Here is a 15,148-nt window from a genome sequence, read left to right as displayed (position 1 = left end):
TACCGCGTGGTTGCCTCTAACCCCGTTCATTCAGTCCCTCTCTCTCACTCCTTCGCTCACTCGCTCACGCCTCCCTCATATTCTGTCACGTTCCATTCCACTCGACATTCATTCCCACATAAATATGTATATATGTAGCTATATGTAGTTTATCAGTTGTGTTAGCACCCATAACACAAGTTAATAAATCACTTACCATGGGGCTAACCGACCGTGTGTGAAAAAGGTGTCCCGACATTATTAAATATACTTATATTTAACCATCAGTCTATGATTTAAACTAATATGATAAAGAGAAACATATATGTATCTATAACGAGTTTGTTTGTACCCTGAACGATCCTACCCTATTAAACCGAATTTATTTTTACTGTTACAGCTATCAGCATATATTCGTAAACTTGAGGAATCCGTTTATTGAAAAACTAGCCGTTTTCTCGCGGGATAAAATATAGTATGGCTCTCAGGAACATTGTATAGTTATCGGTACGAATCTTGAGTGCTGACCTTCATCTGCGCAGAAGTGATTTATTAGCAAAGAACCAATCCCGAGTGACGGCTGTCACCGCTTTAGCCCGCCCCCGCGCCTCACTTCATACCACAAAAGGGACCCAATAAATTACTTCTGCGCAGGTGAAGGTCAGAGCTCAAGATTCGTGCCGATAACTATAGCTAGGTATCTATCACTGAATTATGGAAATTCGACTAGTGGCTCCAAAGATTACCCCCCTACATACTTACAAACTTACAATTGCCTCATTATAATACAGGAATGAATTTTATCCAGTGCGCAAACTTTGTCAACTTATAGTTAAATAAGTTTTATCGAAACGTATATTTTTATTTTGTCGTGGTTTAGTACAAAAAAGAAAAGTTATTGATATCGAAAGATGTTTGTTTTGTAACCGATTGTACGGTCACAGTCGTCATAGTAGGCACGGCGGCAACGCGAAACCGGTTTACTGACGCGAGCGCTGCTCCAAGCGCGTAAGAATAGTTGGTATCCATATTTTGCTGATTTTAGGGCGGACAAAAGAATGAAAAAAAAAAATTTTACTGATGATGCAGGTATGTTCTGTTAATGATTCTGGACCACCAGTTTTTTTTTGTGCACTGCTTAAAATTCATTCCTGTATTAGTACGGAAGAAAACAGAAAGGTTTTTTTTTGTCAGTGTACAATAGGTATTTTATGGTAAGTAGTCTCATACATTCTACCGAGAGAGATACGAAGGTTCATCGAATCAGCGCGCATGATTTTGTTTAATAGTACCACGGGAAAAACCGCTACAAACCGCTAGTTTTAAGAAAAACAGCCTACGGCATTAATACAGAAAGAATTATAAGAAAAACATCTTCTATTAGTTTAGGTATTTCTTGAATTTATTCAATATGGCAGACAGAATAATAGAATTGTCAATTTCGTTTATCACTAGTCGTTTTCCCGCGGTTTCACCCGCGTCCCGTGGAAACTACTGCCCGTACCGGGATAGCCTATGTTACTCGGGAAGAGTGTAGCTTTCCAACAGTGAACGAATCTTGAAATCGCTTCAATAGTTTCGGAGCCTTTAGGGTACAAACAAACAAACTAAAAAATGTTTTCTTTATTATATTACTAGCTGGTGCCCGCGACTTCGTCTGCGCAGGTTTAGTATTTCGAACAATATGTTTACAAATTGTAGCCTATGTGTTATTCTGATGTATAAGCTATATTATTGTAAAGTTTCATTAAAATCCATTCAGTAGTTTTTGCGTGAAAGAGTAACAAACATCCATACATCCATACATACAAACTTTCGCGTTTATAATATTAGTAGGATTGTTTCTTTATCATTATGCTACTTAGAATAGGGCTTTTGCACGAGTAGATTTTTGTAATTCGAAAAAATTATTGCACTGTTGGGGCGCTACACTCTTCCCGAGTAACATAGGCTAGATTTTATCCCGGTACGGGCAGTAGTTCCCACGGGACGCGGGTGAAACCGCGGGAAAACGGCTAGTGTTACATATAGTAAGACCTGAGGCTAGAAATGTCTTGAGCCAGAAACGGAGCTCACCCATCCGTTTCTTAATAGCTTAACTTGGTATTATAACACAATTGACCGTTACTCTCTCCAAGCTCTAACAGTATTATATATTCTAGTAATACTAGAACTAAATCCTGTGGTTTCGCTCTCTACTTCAAAAAAGAAACTAAAATAAATTAATTGTTCTTCTTCTTCGTCTTATAGTGAGACTACACTTTGTCAGCCCAATATGCCACAGCGAGAGCACGGCCGGATGCGTTCATTGTTTAAATTGTTTAAAAACAGTAAAAAATCTTTTTAATCGGAATATATATATTATGTTTTTAAAATCGGTTCAGTAGTTTCGGGGCCTTTGATCGTGTTGGCTTAGTGGGCAAAGAACCAACCTCTCAAGTATGAGGGCGCGGGTTCGATTCCAGGTCAGGCAAGTACCAATCCATTTTTTCTAAGTTTGTATGTACTTTCTAAGTATATCTTAGACTCCAATGACTGTGTTTCGGATGGCACGTTAAACTGTAGGTCTCGGCTGTCATTGAACATCCTTGGCAGTCTAACCAAGGGGTATTGGGTTGCCCGGGTAACTGGGTTGAGGAAGTCAGATAGGGCAGTCGCTCCTTGTAAAGCACTGCTACTCAGCTGAACCCGGTTAGACTGGAAGTCGACCAAAACATAGTTTAGAAAAGGCTCGAAGGATGATGTATGATGATGTGTGAGAAATAACGATTTTAAACCGCTAGTTATAATATTATATGATGTACAAACTAACCGAACGTAAGCCCAGTTAACTATCAATCCGAGTTAAACCATTTTGAATATTTAACTAGTCAATTAACCTAATTTCTGGATGTTCTAGTGATGCGAGGTATAAAATAACTACTGTTATGTTAACCGCTTAAATATATTTTTTTATCAAAAATCTATGGTGATATAATAAAGCTGAAGAGTTTGTTGGTTTAAAGGTGCTTATCTCGTTAAATAATATTAGTTGTCATTGAACGTCCTTGGCAGTTGTTACGGGTAGTCAGAAGCCAGTACGTCTGATAACCAGTCTTACGGTTACTGGGGGGTAACTAGGTTGAGGCGGTCAGATAGGGCAGCCGCTCCTTGTGGCACACTGGTACACATCTGCATCCGGTTAGACTGGAAGCCGACCCCAACATAGTTGGGAAAAGGCTCGCAAGATGATGATAGTACGGAATAATGTTACTTGTGAGATGACGGCAGATAGAAGAGTATGTAAGGAGAAAACATGCTGCGCTGACCACTAATCATCATCATCATCATCATCTCAGCCATAGGACGTCCACTGCTGAACATAGGCCTCCCCCTTAGATATCCACAGATACCTGTTGGAGGCGACCTGCATCCAGCGTCTTCCGGCGACCTTTATAAGGTCGTCTGTCCACCTTGTTGGTGGACGTCCTACGCTGCGCTTGCTAGTCCGTGGTCTCCACTCCAGCACTTAAATCGACCATCTGCTCTGCGAGCAATATGGCCTGCCCATTGACCACTAATAAAATTGGGATAAGGGCAGGAGGATGATGATGATGAGATTGTCTGTCTATCTATAGTAATCTTGAGATGAAAAAACATATTTTTTATGTATGTATGCATGTATTGTGTAACATCACTACGCACTAGCTTAGAGACTCAGAGTACATTAGTGAATCTTCAAGCTTATTCACGTTACTTAGAGAGCCAAACAAGCTATTTATTTACTATAAACTTACAACAAAAAAAAATACCCAAACGGCAGAAGTAATTTCATCAAACTTTTGTTTTTTTTTAGATCAAGAAGTTTTTCTGATATTTTCGATAGGTTGCAGTGTCGCGGACATGTTAGTAATGTTCGCGCGCAATGTGTTACTGTTTGCTACAGCGAGTACACCGCGAGATACATGCGGTGTGACACACGGTGCCGCACCAAGGGGGAATTTCGACTTTACGAGCAATGAGAAGCCTAGGTATCTTGGGTTGAGGAGGTCAGATAGGCAGTCGCTCCTTGTGGCACACTGGTACTCAGCTGCGTATAGTTAGACTGGAAGCCGACCCCAACATAGTTGCGAAAATGTAGCTTCGGGCTTACACATTAAAATAACAATTAAAGTACCTACAAACTGCAGACTAAATAGTCGGCCGAGAGTGGGCCTGAGCATAGGTTTCTTTTGAAGAAAATCGTGAATTCAATCAAAGTTTTCAGTCAGTCTGATACCCGCTAAATACCTGATCTTTGTAATATGCGTACTACCATTCATCTTCATACTGATTTATGAGCCCAAACAAACTATCGGCTGACAAAAAGTTTGCAGTGTGTTTCATAAAATTTCTTCACAAAAGTAATTTAAAAATGTTCATTCAAAAAGATTGTTCAGTTTTAACTGTTTATTCAGTAAAAGTTAACGTTTCAATTAACCAGTTTTTGTTAGTTTAACTCGTATTTACGTAACGAATGAATTTTTGTGGGAGAAATTACTTTTCATGATTCTTTTCAATTTTTATTGTATGATACGATCCCAGTAGTACTTATCTTACTCATTATCTGCCTAGCCTTTTCCAAACTATATTGGGGTCGGCTTCCAGTCTACCCGGATGCAGCTGAGTACCAGTGTTTTTTTAAAAGGAGCGACTGCCTATCTGAACTCCTCAACCCATTTACCCAGGCAACCCTTGGTAGAACTGGTTGTCAGACTTACTGGCTTCTGACTACCCGTAACGACCGCTAAGGATGTTCAATGAAATCCGGGACGATAGTTTAACGTGCCCTCCGAAACACAGTCATCGGTGTCCAAGATATACTTACGAGCTTAGAAAAGTTGCATTGGTACTTGCCTGACCTGGAATCGAACACACTCATACTTGAGAGGTTGGTTCTTTACCCACTAGGCCACCACAAGATTTGTACGAATATAATAAGGTTTAGAAAAACGATATTTTACATAATATCTGTATGTAATATATAGCTCTCGGCAATTACTTAGCAATTCATGAATTTTATACAACTGGTTGGGCTGTGTGAGTTTGTCGTATAACGCAAGTTATAAGAGGTAGCGACTTTGGTGTGTGGTACAAAATTATAGGTTTAATAATGTAAAAAAATAGTTTTGAATTAAGAGATAAAATAATAATAAAAAGTACACAAACACAAAAAAAACACACAACACTCTAAGAAAAGAAAAGACACATAAACGATAAATACATTCAATACTTATAGTTACATTATTTTGTCAAGACTATTTTTACGGTTCTGCACAAATAAGGTAATATTTAATTACTAACGGCCAGTTTCTTCATCAAAAGTAAAAGTTAAAGTAATGTCTAAAGCAAAAGTAATGGTCAAAATCGTTTTTACAAGGCTAAAGTGACAGCAAAACTAATAGAAAAAACGAATTTGACCGTTACTTTTACTTTAGATATTACTTTGACTTTTACTTTGGCTTTTACTTTTAATGAAGAAACTGGCTGTTAGACTTCGTTGTCTGTCCGTTGCCAGGCTGTATCTTATGAACCGTGATAGTCAGACAGTTGAAACATAGGTGATGTATTTGTGTAAACAACAAATACAGAAAACCAGAATAACCTCAAGAAATGGGCTACCTAACACTGAAATAATTTTTCAAATCAAACATCTACTTCCCGAGAGCACTTTTTGAACAATAAAGTTGCAAAAGAAAAGACCCCCAAAACGCCCACTGTTGACCACTTCATAACTGTTATTGCTGGGAAAAATAAAGACTTTTTATTTGGTTTCACCGGGGCCAACAAAAATGCCAGTTTTTTTTTTTTAAATCAATGAATTTTCACGTTTATGTTTCAAAGTAAAGATTTTTTTTTTGTATATAAAAAATAATATTTTAGAATGGTCATTCTAAAATAAAAAATAATATTTTAGAATGGTCATTCTAAAATATTATTTTTCCCAGCAATAGCATAGGTTAATGCTAATCCTTTTGATCTTCAGCGAAACATTATTTTTGTACCACACACCAACAACACACCTTCACTCCACACCCGCTATTCTCTCCAAACTTGTACCACCCAAACCCACGTACAGTGTATGTACACAGTGATTTCCCAAATGATTCCTCCGTTAGAACAATGTGCTACTGAACCAAGAACTTAGAAAAAACTTAGGTTCCATTTAACTAAAGTTCTTAACTAATGTTTTTTTAAGTGGGGTAATTTTTTTACTGTGGAAAAGTCGTGGTGGCCTGGTGGGTAAAGAACGAACCTCTAAGGTATGAGTGTGCGTTCGATTCCAGATCAGGCAAGTACAAGTTACAAATATTTTACAAATTATATACTAAAACCTTCATCAAGAATCACGCTATCAAATGGTGAGAACTGTTTGAAAATCGGTGTAGTAGTTTTTGAGTTTATCGTAAAAAGACAGACAGACGTAGAGGGGGACTTTGTTTTATAATATGTACTAACGACCCGCTCCGGCTTCGCACGGGATAACAGTATTTCTTCACTATTTCATCATCCTCCGAGCCTTTTCCCAACTATGTTGGGGTCGGCTTCCAGTCTAACCGGGTTCAGTTGAGTACCAGTGCTTTACAAGGAGCGCCTGCCTATCTGACCTTCTGAACCCAGTTACCCGGGCAACCCCTTGGTTAGACTGGTGTCAGACTTATTGGCTTCTGACTACCCGTAACGACTGCCAAGGATGTTCAATGACAGCCGGGACCTACAGTCTAACGTGCCATCCGAAACACAGTCATTGGTGTCTAAGATATAATTTCTCCACTATTTAATGTATGTCTTGAAGATTTAAACATACAAAGGGATATAGGGACAGAAAAAGCGACTTTGTTTTATAATAATGTAGTAATAGAGATATGTATATAGATTGGCTGGTTCTCTTCCACATATAACTTTCCTCGTTGACCACGAAGGAGTTAGTTGTGCATCGCGTTGCGTGCCTTACCAAGTTCTGCTAAGTTAGAACATTAGTTCAGACTTTGTCATAATGTCTGACTTATGTGTTAGTAGGTAATCAGCGTTGGGAGTCGATGTGTCAATCCTTAACTTCCCTACTAAAATTTGATGCAGGAATAGAGTTGACCTTGAGAAAGAACATAAGATAGTTTTTATCCCGGACTTTTGAAGAATTCTCTTGGAAACGCGATATTACCGAACTCTACGCGGGTGAAGCCGCGGGCGGAAGCTAGTTATATTATAAATGGGAATGTAAAGCCAATGTTATTCTACTGATCCATATAAGTCACACCAATGTATCTCAATCTGTCAAATTTTGTTCAATAGATATTCAACCGTATCGCAATAGTGGAAGGTTAATGTTCGATCGCAGATAGTTTTTAACACGCTTTTAATAGGCCGACCTGTATGTAACTATGTAATGGAATCTCATCCTCCGAGCCTTTTACCCAAACTATGTTGGGGTCGGCTTCCAGTCTAACCGGATTCAGCTGAGTACCATTGCTTTACAAGAAGCGACTGCCTATCTGACCTCCTCAACCCAGTTACCCGGTCAACCCGATACCCCTTGGTTAGACTGGTGTCAGACTTACTGGCTTCTGACTACCCGTAACGACTGCCAAGGATGTTCAATGACAGCCGGGACCTACAGTTTAACGTGCCATCCGAAACACAGTCATTGGTGTCTAAGATATACTTAGAAAGTACATACAAACTTAGAAAAGTTGCATTGGTACTTGCCTGACCTGGAATCGAATCCGCGCATTCATACTCGAGAGGTTGGTTCTTTGCCCACTAGGCCACCACGACTTATGTAATGGAATCTAAAGTAACTAATATAATTAACCATCTTCCAAGGATCGTAGCGTCATGAACATTGTCAGCTGTATGTAGTTCTGATGACAATACAATAATATGGTACTGTCGAACTGATCTGATGATGGAGCCGGAAGATATGAACTGGAACTTCATGATGGATTGCATTATAAAAGTGTGTTTTTCTAACATTTTTTAACCATACATTAGTGTCTGCGTATGTTCCGCTGCGACAAAAAGTTTGGCGAGACCTATACCTATGACCTTACATTTTCAAAAACAACTTGTCTGTCCCTCCCCATGTCAGAAACAGTTTATTATAGGGAAGGTATTAACCCCGCAGGCTTTCCAGTTAATTTTTAACTCTCTTTGATGTCCCTTTATATTAACGTTGTGGTTTAAAATCGTTTATTTATCACAATAGCGATTGTTTTTAATTTATTTGTTGGTTTGTGTCGTATTGTGGAGGACTTAGTAATTTTATTTTTGTTTTTGCAGTAAATAATTATTTAAAGGTCCCATCTTCATAAAAAGTAACTCATTACCTGGCTTTCTTTTCCCAACTATATTGAGGTCGGCTTCCAGTCTAACCGGATGCAGCTGAGTACCAGTGTGCCACAAGGAGCGACTGCCTATCTGACCTCCTCAACCCAGTTACCCGGGCAACCCGAAACCCCTTGGTATGACTTGTGTCTGGTTGTCAAACTTTCTGGCTTCTGACCCGTAACGACTGCCAAAGATGTTCAAATGACAGCCGGGACCCACCAATTTAACGTGCCATTCGAAACACGGAGGAACTCGTCATGACAAGATGGTGACCGCGCCAAGCGTTGCTTAACCTTGTGATCGATTGACCCGTGCGGCTGTTACTTAGAGTACTCAGTCTAGTTACAATACAATTAATAAATATTGTTATACTAGCTGGTGCCCGCGACTTCGTCTGCGCAGGTTTAGTATTTCGAACAATATGTTTACAAATTATAGCCTATGTGTTATTCTGATGTTAAGCTATATTATTGTAAAGTTTCATTAAAATCCATTCAGTAGTTTTTGCGTGAAAGAGTAACAAACATCCATACATCCATACATACAAACTTTCGCGTTTATAATATTAGTAGGATTATCAATAGTTTTTATAATAACATTCTCAATAATTTCTGGTATATAGGCATTCATATTTCCTGACAATGAAAATGAGTGTAGAAGTTATACTACCAAAAATGTCTTTCTCCCAAAATTCTAATTTATTTAACTAAGGTTTAGTTAGTATACCTTCTGTCAAATACATCTGTCGACTTAAATTCTAGTTTACTTTCTCATGGCTAAGTACCAGCCGCACGGGACGATCGATCATAAGGTAAAGCAACGCTTGGCGCGGTCACCATCTTGTCATGACGAGTTCCTCCGTGTTTCGAATGGCACGTTAAATTGGTGGGTCCCGGCTGTCATTTGAACATCTTTGGCAGTTGATCCGTATAAACCAGAAAAAGTCTATAAGTTACTGGGTTAAGGAGATCAGATAGCCAGTCGCGCCTTGTGACACACTGGTACTCAGCTGCATCCCGTTGGACTGGGAGCCGACCCTAACATAGTTGGGAATAGGCTCGGTAGATTTGTTTACCTGACTGCAATTTGACAATAAATAATACATTTCAAACAAAAGACACCGGATTTGTTCCCCGTAAAGAAAATTTAAAAAAACTCTTATATTTTTAGGGTTTCGTATCAAAAAAGTAAAGCCTCATTATAAAGACGTCTGTCACCTGGCTGTATCTCATGAACCGTGATAGTAAGAGAGTTGAAATTTTCACAGATGATGTATTTCCGTTGCCACTATAAAACAAATACTGAAAACTAGAATTAAATAAATACTTTAGTTACTTTACATAATAACAAACATGTTTTTTTTTTACAGTATCCGCACACTACAGACTAAATAGTGGGTCGACAGTTGACCTGATGGTTGTAATTTTTTTTTATACATATAAATTCTTCATTGAAATCATAATTTTCAGTCGGTCTGGTACTACCATTCATCTTCATACTGATTTATGAGCCCAAACAAACTATCGGCCTACTTTAAGTTTGCAGTGTGCTGTCTCAAAAATAATGGTATGGAACCCTTCGTACTCGAGTCCGAATCGCACTTGACCGTTTTTTTTTCTTTTATTCAAAAGATTTCTTTAAGTATACTCTAGAAGAGAAACCTTCGTGTCTTCATACTGAAGTATTTTCAAGTATCCAGACTTGAAAAGCGTCATTTCTTACAGTGAATTTTGTATGATTTTTAATGTCTTAGAAAAATATGGTTTTTGTGTTTTTTTCTATTGTATTGCAAACTAGCTTCTGTCATCAGTTTCATCTGCTTCCTGAGGGAATTTATTTACGTACCTAGATAAGATATTATAGCCTGTGTTACTCGGGTAGAGTGTAGCTTTCTAACAATGTTTTTTGTACATTGGTTCCGTAGTTTCGGAACCTTTGCAAACAAACAAACAAATTATATGTTTCCTCTTTATTAGGTACCCAAAAAGCTCCAAAACTAACGAAAGGATTTGAAAAAATATTTCATTGGTGCCAATTTATGGCATTGATTCATTACTAGCTTCTGCCCGCGGCTTCGCCCGCGTAGAGTTCGGTTATATCGCGTTTCCAAGAGAATTCTTCAAAAGTCCAGGATAAAAACTATCCTATGTTCTTTCTCAAGGTCAACTCTATCTCTGTACCAAATTTTATTAAAATCAGTACAGCGGTTTAGACGTGAAAGCGTTTTTTCATGTTTTCTATCTTGGTAACATGAAATTCGATTTCTAAGGAAATATAAGTAAAAGTATAGTGTACAAGTGTGCATTAAATAATTTCATCTTCATTCACATTAAAATTATAGAAAATGAAAAAAATATATATATATATTTATACTGATGTCACGCCTGTCATTAACATCTTTGGCAGTCGTTACGGGTAGTCAGAAGCCAATAACGCCTGATTCAGCCATTTGTAATAGTGACTGATTATTCTTATTGACTATAACATAAATATTTTTGTATGTATTGGTATTTACTAATAATACGTAGGAGTCTGTTCAACTGTGCTCGCAGATGGACGAAATAATATTATACGTACCTTAGATTGGTAGGGTCAGACAAATTTATATTTTTCGCGTTGTGTTACACTAACGTTATAGACATGAACTAGCTTCTGCCAGCGGTTTCACCCGCATCAAAAAGTAGCCTATAGCCTTCCTCAATAAATGGGCTATCTAACACTGAAATAATTTTTCAAATCGGACCAGCAGTTCCTGAGATTAGCGCGTTCAAGCAAACAAACAAACAAACTCTTCAGCTTTATAATATTAGTATATATGTGTGTTAGACTGTACGCTTAAACTATGTGATAGATTTTTATGAAATGCAGCAATCTACAAAGTGTGTCAAACTTAATTACTTTAATTAAAACTCTTATACTAGCTTAACATAAACAAAAAAATAAAAATATACCTAAAAATTTATTGTATAAGTTTTTTTATTATCATATACATGATTTTTACTTTTTGTCCAGGGTGGTTGGGGGAGGTAGATTTTTTCCTCGGTACAGGTAATATGTATAAAATCTCGTATATAATATGAGTACCTAATATATGATAGCCAGAAAATTTGGGTGGGTGAAAATTTCCACCCAAAATTTTGATACAATCTCGAAAAATGCGAAAAACTTCAAAATAAAATTACAAAAAATTATAGTAAAAATAATACTAATAAAATAAAATTGTTGCTGACCGTACCATCTTGACAACCTCCACGGTACCTTTATCAAATAACCAACGACCCTATTGTCAGACTGAGTCGAAAGTCAGACCTAATCAGAAGTCAGAACTAGATTCATCCTCCGAGCCTTTTTCCCAATCATGTTGGGGTCGGCTTCCAGTCTAACCGGATTCAGCTGAGTACCAGTGCTTTACAAGAAGCGACTGCCTATCTGACCTCCTCAACCCAGTTACCCGGGCAACCCGATACCCCTTGGTTAGACTGGTGTCAGACTTACTGGCTTCTGACTACCCGTAACGACTGCCAAGGATGTTCAATGACAGCCGGGACCTACAGTTTAACGTGCCATCCGAAACACAGCCAATGGTGTCTAAGATATACTTAGAATGTACATACAGACTTAGAAAAGTTGCATTGGTACTTGCCTGACCTGGGATCGAACCCGCGCCCTCGTACTTGAGAGATTGGTCCTTTACCCACTAGGCCACCACGACTAACAAGTCAAGTCAGAACTAGATTAATATTATGAAATACAGGAAAACTTGGACACTGTAATTATTGTTGAACATACACAGGTAAAATAGATATTTTGACCTAAAATCTTGTAGTAATATGTAAACTCTAGGTACCATACAGGTATCGTACCGTCCAAGGCTTTACTCGCGTTCCGGGTTCACTATTTCCCGCATCCAGACAAAAAGGTAGTCTATAATATATAGCATAACTAGCTTCCGCCTAATTTCTAGCGCTCGGTTATATCGCGTTTCCAAGATAATTCTTCAAAAGTCCGGGATAAAAACTATCCTATGTTCTTTCTCAAGGTCAACTCTATCTCTGTACCAAATTTTATTAAAATCAGTCCAGTGGTTTAGACGTGAAAGTGTAACAGACAGTAAGGATACACAGGCGCAACTGCAGAAAACAGCTAGACAAGTCATAAATATTGATACACACAATATCACCCGTTTCCCGAGAGAACTACTTCATACACCCGGGTAGACAGCAGTCAAAATGCATCCGTGAAAAACCGGCCAAGAGCGAGTCGGACTCGCGCACGAAGGGTTCAGTACCATTATTTATACAATAGACAAAAATCACGTCTGTTGTATGGGAGTCCCCCAAAAATATTTATTTAATTCTAGTTTTCAGTATTTGTTGTTATAGCGGCAACAATAATACATCGTCTTTGAAAATTTCAGCTCTCTAACTATCACGGTTCATGAGATACAGCCTGGTGACAGACGGACGGACGGACGGACAGAGGAGCGAAAACAATAGGGTCCCGTTTTACCCTTTGGGTACGGAACCCTAAAAACTAACACATTCATAATACTAGAATAACATAATTAGCAAGGATATATTTTTCCAGTGCTGGGCAATTCTCTGGGCTAACTTGCCCAGCGCTGGGCAAGCGCTGGGCAATGAATTGAGCATACCTAAGAATTTGATATCATTACTTTAAAATACTGCTTACCCTCGTTTTAGTAATAAAACTGAAGGCTATGGTTCTCAAAATTTTCGGAAAATGGTTTTCCTAACTAGCTTTTTGTTGCGGGTTTGTATGTAAATATGATTTCTTTCGATGAAAATGGATTTTTTTCCGAAATCGATCTATGCTCTAGAAATAAAATTGAAACTTTCACATGCTTTTTTTATATGATATATATATATTTTTTTATATGTATGATTTATTAAATATTCCTGTGAAAAATAATGTCTATAATATTAGTTGTTTTCATTGATTATGTGACGAATACATTAGGTAGTCCTTTGTTTTTGACAACTATTACAAATATTATTTTGTTAACAAAACTCAAGAAAAACAACAAAGACGGGTAATGTTTTCTCAGATGGGTAAAAAAGGTAAACCTATAAAGGGGATTACATCAATTTTAAAACAATTCAAAATCAAAAATACCTTCCTTTTCTACTAGACACCTCAAACTGAAACTTTTTACAAAAACAAACTCTTTTAATCAACAAATATTACAATTTAAACACAATACAAAAGCAGAAAGTAATTACAGTTAAAACAAACCAATATTGAGATCCTTCTCGAAGTTTCCGAAACTCTTCAACTTGATACACGAAAAGTTTATAGATTGACAAACTTGAGATATAAAGGGTTATCTAAAGAAGGGTTGATTTCATCTAAGTAAAGTTAAAAAAAAAACGAACTCGAAGGGTTCCGTACCAGAGCAAAAATGAGCAAAAATATCACGTTTGTTGTATGGGAAAAAATATTTATTTAATTCTAGTTTTCAGTATTTGTTGTTATAGCGGCAACAGAAATACATCATGTGTGACAATTTCAACTTTCACGGTTCATGAGATACAGCCTGGGGATAGACGGCCGGACGGACGGATGGACGGACGGACGGACGGAGGAGCGAAAACAATAGGGTCCAGTTTTACCCTTAGGGTACGAAACCCTACAAAAGTCTATCTGTATGTATGTTTGTTATGCTTTCGTTCCAAAATCTTGAAAATGGTGACGAAATAAACATAGCTGCATCCACTAGACAGCAACCATTATTATATTTTTCTTTAAAAATAAAAATAAAAGCCATTTATTCAAAACAGGCTAAAAATCAGCACTTTTTGATCAAGGCCAAGTTTACAAAAGACAGTCCCCAAAACGCCCACCCTTTACCACTTCCTATGTGTTTTTCTGGGAAGAAGAAGTGGTGGAACAAACTCCCCAGTAACACAATTATATCTTAGTGTTTAATGTTTTAGAGATTCTTTTAAATGTATGTTAAATCTTATTTTAAATAAAAAATAATTCATATCAACCAATAAACCATAAGAATAAACTAAAATTCGTCCGTGTACCAATATTTAGTAAACATAAAAAATCATAAACAAAATATAGGATTTAATTTTCTCTACACTTTGAGAACCTTACGTTTGCGAAGCCAAAATTCGCTTTAGTACAACCAACCCACGAGAGCGAGGGGGACGGAAAACTAGTAGGAGTGAGCGAGACAGCCATACAACTGTCAGCTACGACCAATCAATGCATACAGGCTTTCAACCCTGCAAGCCAGTCTTTCGGGGTCTTTCCTAGAAAACGGTGTGTTTCAACGCAAAAAATAAAAATAAATAAATTTAATCAAAAATTAAACAATTTAACCTGCCAATAATTTTCCCGTTAATTATTCTTGCGCAAAAAAATTGGTGACGTCACATTAAATAGTAAATTTATCGGCCGAATTCGAATTTCGAAATCGGAACGCTAACAAAAGAAACGGACTGTGGCTTTTTTCGAATGCGTGTTTTAAAAAAAGAACGTGTTTTTTTTGTTTTAGATATCTTTTTTTCTGAAGATTTCTGTGGTTGGATTTTGAACTTTGTATATAGTGCAGTATGGTTTTTTTTTCAACGGTTCCAAGGCTGGGTGGGTTATCCTTTGTTCCCGCTGCACCGAGCGCAGTGCTAAAAGGTATTAAGTAGTTTCAATTTCAGTACACCAAGCGCCATCTTGAATTTCAGAAAAGCATGTTTTTTTCTATTTTACACTTCGAACCAACAATCTTTTATGTATATTTTCAGGAAAATATAGCTGCCGGAAATATTTTTTTTTAATTTGATGCGAAAAAAAT

Source organism: Helicoverpa zea, chromosome 30 (assembly GCF_022581195.2).
Source record: "Helicoverpa zea isolate HzStark_Cry1AcR chromosome 30, ilHelZeax1.1, whole genome shotgun sequence".
Lineage (NCBI taxonomy): Eukaryota > Metazoa > Arthropoda > Insecta > Lepidoptera > Noctuidae > Helicoverpa > Helicoverpa zea.
The sequence above is the reverse complement of the archived record's forward strand: the minus strand, read 5'-3'. Positions refer to the sequence as shown.